Below are 6,190 nucleotides of genomic sequence, written 5' to 3'. Positions count from 1 at the left end.
CTCTGCCCTTCTTCCTCCCAACATTCAGTCCAGTTCCCCCTGCCTACCTAAGTTCTGCCTGATCAACAGTCCAAGGCAGTTTCTTTATTAACCAATGAAAGCAGCACATAGACAGAAGGACCTCCTGCACCACTTTTCTAAATAAAATTGTAGATCTGTCCTAAAGTAGATCTTGTGTTCTTTGCTGCAAGTTTTTCTGCCTTATGCCACACATAAGGGGATAGATGAACAAAGACAGATATCTCCATTATCTACTTTTATCTCTCAATTTCCTATATGATTTTCCTTAAACTCGAGGTAACTGAAATTAATATGCTATCTACATGTACATAAGGCCAGAGCTGACCTCTTAGGGTTACAAAACACAATATGGAAGTTGTCTCTGGAAGAAGCCTTGAGCATCTGTGGCTTTCGACCTTGGGTTGGGATCCTGTGTATTTTACCCACCCTTGTTAGAATATCAACTGGAGTTCTCATGCTAATCTTTCTTAGGCAATCAGAAGCCCGAGATTCTGTGGTACATGTTCCTTTTCACTATCTAATAGCAGGCTCGTGGGGTCCTCTGGTTTTTTATCATCTCTTTGCCTGTTTTTCCAAGATTTTTTTCTAAACTTTATGTTTTGAAGTTGCAGTCCAAATGCATCAGCAGGGATATGGTACCCCACCATTTTTTTCTATCTATTTTGACCAGTTTTGTATCTCTGTAATTGTCTTATATATTAAAAAAAACAGGCTGTCTTAATGAGGGATGAGAGTTACAGTTATCTGTGGGAATAAAAATATGTATTTAGAATATAGCTAGAAATTATATTGGTTTAGGAAAATGGCAGGATTATCTTCCTTAGCATCTATGATTTCTGCAGCTATGGGGTCTGGCTAATTTTATCATACCAGGCATGTATTTTCTTAAGTCACTCATTCATCATATTACCTCATTACCATTCCTACTTCTTCATCCTTACATGACAAAAATAGTCCATACATTAAAGCATTCACTGTATGGTATATTTGAAAGTCAAGATTTGAATCCTAGAGGGGTAGATTTTGAGAGACAACCAAATATAATCTACATCTATGACTAGAAGCACAAGGCCAAACTTTAGGGGAAAATTGAAAAACTGTCTGTATTGAATTGGTGAATCACATATATGACCATTTTGCTGGTGCCATCAAGAAAATTGTTGAACAGTGCTGATGTAGTTGGAGTGGAGTCATCAAAAGCAATAAATCCTTCACCTAGCCCTGTGTTGTAGTTCAGAGTTAGAGTCCGTGAGTCCTCTAGGAATCGCATTGTTGGAGAGCTGGGTGAGGATCAGAGTTCTTCATTTAAAGGAAGATATTGTAATGGGTTTAATTGGTGGAGATCCCTCACTTTATGGTGTGATTTGTAAGATATTTAATTGTTATAATAGATATTTATTTGTTATAAAGGTTCATGGACTAAAGATAACAACATTCACTCTGTTGACTTATCTGTTAAAAAAAAAGTAAAAATACTTTTCAATAAAAGTACTGGGAGTTCTGAATCTCCACAAAGAAAAGGAAATGAAGTCAGAATCAGATGTCACACTAGACACATGTCTGCTGTCAGTGTGTTAAGCTTACCTTCGAGAATCATTTCACAGGCAATCTTGCACTTCCTTTAAGCCCTGGAAATATTTAGAAAGAAGGTTGCAAGTCTGATTGGTCTCAGATCTTGTATGATAATTTGTATAACTGTTATAGTAACTTGTAATTAGAAATGTATCTGTTCTCCCCCACCAATATCAAATGTAGAATAATTACTAATACCTGAGCCTTTAGGAGAGATGAAAAACAATTTAAAGCTTGTTATAAAAAAATCAGGTCCAGGTCTTCTAAGTTTTTGTCAGCTTGTGTATTGCTCCCTTAGCTGTCCCTGTACTGCCAAGATATTCCACAGAGTGGTTAAATGATTGCTGAATATTAAGCAGTTTGAACAAGGAGTTCAATTACCAGGCTCAAAGCATGACCAGCAATTATTTTTGCCAATTTGACTTTCCAAATGCTCTACTGGCATTTGTGAGGGGATCTTTTGTCAATCAGTGTCTTTAAACACAACCTGCTGTTATTCCCTCTTTTCTTCCGGAAATTCTAATTAAAAAATAGATGATTTAAGCAGTACAAATGACACAGCAGAACAAGTGTTTAAAGTCTGAGTGCAATTTATTGACTTTTTCTCTCATTTTAAATAATTATGATCCAGATCCGTTGCTTAATTAGCTGAAGTTGTTAAAGAGACTTTATATAGTAGATCCCTCTCCTACAGAAGTCATAGAAAGTTCTTTACTTTAACTGCTGTAAAATATGATCCTTATTCTTTGACATCCCTGGACATTTACTGAAGACTTTAACTGCTTTTCTCTTCATTTTTCTTCTTTTTTTTTTTTTTTTTGGTTTTTCCTACTAAAGCATTTCAAATTCTACTTTAATAACTGGGAGACAATAAAACTTATATGAAGTGAGTCTTCATATAAGTGAGAACAATAGTCAAATTGCAGAAATAAAAGCTAGCAATAAAATAAAAGCTAAATACTTTAGTATAAAGCTGAGGAATACTGAAGGGAAACACTAAGGTATGTGTGTTGAAGAAAAGTTGAACGTATATGGAAAAGAGTGATACTGGAGAGGTTATGCTCACCTCTCTCTTTCAGTCAGTTACTGTCATTATAAAAAACAGCATGACGAAAAGAAATTTATGGAGGAAAGGGTTTATTCAACTTGTACTTCAATGCCGTTGTTCATCCAGGAAGAAAGTCAGGGCAGGAATCTGGATGCTGGTGCTGATGCAGGAGCCAGGGAGTGGTGGTGATTATTGGCTTGCTTCCCCTGGCTTGCTCAGTTGGCTTTGTTATAGAGCTCAAGATCACCAGCCCAGGAACGACACCCAAATGGGCTTCCTACATCAACACTAATTAAGAAAACGCCCCACAGGCTTATCTGGAGCCTGTACTTACGGAGGAATTTTCTAACTTGAGGCTCCCTCCTCTCCAATAACTAGCTTGGGTCAAGTTGGCATAAAACTAATCAACATACTCTCCCTTTTCATAAATTTTCAGTATCATTTTTTATAGTAATAGCATTGCATGTACTAGACATGGGCTGGACTCGATGCTTTTAAAGAAATAACATCAGAGATTGGAGTGACAGTTTAGCAGATCAGAACTCACAACTCATTTGTAGAGAAACCGGGTTCAGTTCTGGGCATTGAAATCAATCAGTTTACAACCACCTGTAACTTAAGCTCAATGAATCTCTTATCAACTGTGGCATCTGCAGGCATCTTTATTCATGTGCCTGCATTTGTGTACACACACACACACACACACACACACACACACACATACGCTTCCTCACAATAATAAACCAAATGTTCACTGTCACAGTATTCACCATTCCTAAGGAATTGAAGAAATGTAAAATGGAGATGAAGAAGAAAGTTTTTAAAAAATAGAATATCAGTAAGTCTGGTGGGAAACTGCATCTCCTAGAAATGGATGCTTATACAAGACAGGTAGAATGAAAACGATTAATAGACAAGGAAATGCTGATGATGGAAAACCTCTCTCAGGGTTCCATCATTGGACACTTAAAAAAGAACCACAGATGAATACAGACACTGATTAAAAAAAAAAAAAGCAAAAATTCGACTCTTTCAGGGAAAAGTTTCCTAATTAGCTATCCAATATAAAGGGATCATCCACGAATAATATATGCACAAACAAGGAAAATAGATCTAGTAGGTTGTATTTATACTCTTGTTCACACATCCAAAAGGGTTTATGTATGTATGCATGTATGTGTGTGTTTGTGTGTAACAACAATAAAGAGAAAGATATCATAAATTTGAGAGGAAATAGAGGGCCATAATAGAAGGTGGAAGGAGAAGAGGGTAAAATTATAAAATTATATTAAAATTGAGTTTTAGAAAGGAAATAATGCCAACTTTGAACTATTCCTAATTTTTATTAGGAAACATCATGATATCCCTTCCTGAAAATTCTGAGTTCATGCGAAGCTGTTCACAACATGGCCATGCAGACATAGTCTCATAATAACATCTCTAAGATCAAAACTGATTTTACTTTCCTTACAAGTATTTCTCCTTTTTTGTCTTTTTTAAATTGATTTTTATTTAGCTCTACGTTTTTCTCTGCTCCCCTCCCAGCCTCTTCCCTTTCCTTTTCAACCCGTTCTCAAGGTCCCCATGCTCCTAATTTTCTCAGGAGATCTTGTCTTTTTCTACTTCCCATGTAGATTAGATCTATGTAAATCTCTCTTAGGATCCTCATTGTTGTCTAGGTTCTCTGTGACTATGGTTTTAGGCTGGTTTTCTTTGCTTTATGTTTTGAAAACCACCTATGAGTGAGTACATGTGATAATTGTTTTTCTGTGTCTGGGTTATCTCAGTCAAAACAATGTTTTCAAGTATTTCAATCAGTAACTAGCTGCCAGCTTCAGGAGTGTGCCAGGTCCTCCGGACTGTTGATCAGAGTGAGGGCCATGCTGTATTCACAAGCCACAGCTGAGACAAGTCCACATCACTGTGTTTCCCAATTAGAGTTGATCTCAATTCTAATCCAGCATTTTCAACTCTAAATTAATGATTTCACATAATCAATACAGAGAGAGGGACATTCAGAGTTTTAGATGAAACATCATCCTACAGCTAATAACATGTGCTCTCAGAGAGAGTGCCAGAAGTGCCATTTTACCACCCACGAGTTCTGGAGGACAGCATTCAGGCACCATCTGCAGAGATAGTCCACGTTAACAAGATTGAGTTACCACGGGGCCCTGAAAAGCAGGAACCACCATTGCTGTGGGTGCCTCCGTTTGGTTTGTCAGCCACAGGGAGAGAAAAGTTCCCTGGGGGAAGGTATGGAGCACAGGAGGACTGACAGCAGAAAGGCAAATGGTCAGGTGGAAGGAGACTCAGACTTAAAAATGAACAAAAATCTGCTCAGTAACAGAGAACGGATTTCATCAACTAAGAGTAATCACAGAGTTTGGAGCATGGGAACCATGGGAGAGGGCTGAAGGGGAGGGTAGAGGAGTTTCTGATTTTGTTTCCACAATTCCTACTTAGTGGTCCTAGAGCTGGAGGTAAAGGTACCTCTGTCTTATTGAAAGGCTGAGAGAAGTAGAGCCAACATTCATGGCTGCGGCAAACACAATGCTTACCATTTGAAAATGCTCCTTGTCAGAAAGCGATTTCAGATATGCAATAGAATACAGTCAGACATAAAAGACCTCTAAATAAGACACAGTGTGTTTTAAAAAATGTACATAGGCAACTTCAGCAGTCATTTTTGGAAATCCCACATCAAAAGAATATTAGGGATGATGCACAAAAGCAAGAATGTGAGTTCAGCGTCTGATAAATCTATGACACAATCAAGAAACCAAACCCAGAACACAAGGAGTGGAAATACATAATAAAGTCATGGAATGAAATTAAAGCATAAAACTTTTCCAATCAAGAGGAGTAAATGATCATAAAAACATAAGAATTATTTAGAAACCAAAATTGGAAAGTTAATGACCAGTGAAGAATCTCCTCCTGACAGCTAATGAAAAGGCATTAACTATACAAATATGCAATGAAACAAGAAATTTCAAAGAAAACAGTCGGAATCTGTAAAGGCAAAAAATATCATCTTATTTTCAGAGAAAATATATCGATCAGAATGGCATTGGTCTCTTATTCATAACACAAAAGGCCAGAGAAAAATGGAAATACACATTTAAAGTCTTGAGAATAAAACTATTTAACCTTCTTTGTTATATCCATCAAAAACTTCTTCTAAAATTAAAGGAAATATAAGACAAATAAAAACTAAGGCAGTTCATGATGAAACAGCCAGCACTTCAGACATTAAGGAACACCATATGCACAGAAGGAAGGAAGAACTCATTATAAAGATCACATACATGACCAAGTTGGTTTCATTCCAGAGATGAAAGATTGGTTCAATAGGCAGAAATCAATAAGTGTAATTCTAAGAAAAAATCGACTGAAAGACAGAAATCCTATGAACATTCCAATAAATATATTAAAGACTATGTACAAAGTTACAAAGAAAAGAAATCACAACATAAGTGTCTTAGGTATGGTTTCTCTTTCAGTGATGAAACACCATGACCAAAATGCAAGTTTGGTAGCAATGTT

Source organism: Microtus ochrogaster, chromosome 18 (assembly GCF_000317375.1).
Source record: "Microtus ochrogaster isolate Prairie Vole_2 chromosome 18, MicOch1.0, whole genome shotgun sequence".
NCBI lineage: Eukaryota > Metazoa > Chordata > Mammalia > Rodentia > Cricetidae > Microtus > Microtus ochrogaster.
This window is presented reverse-complemented; position numbering follows the sequence as displayed.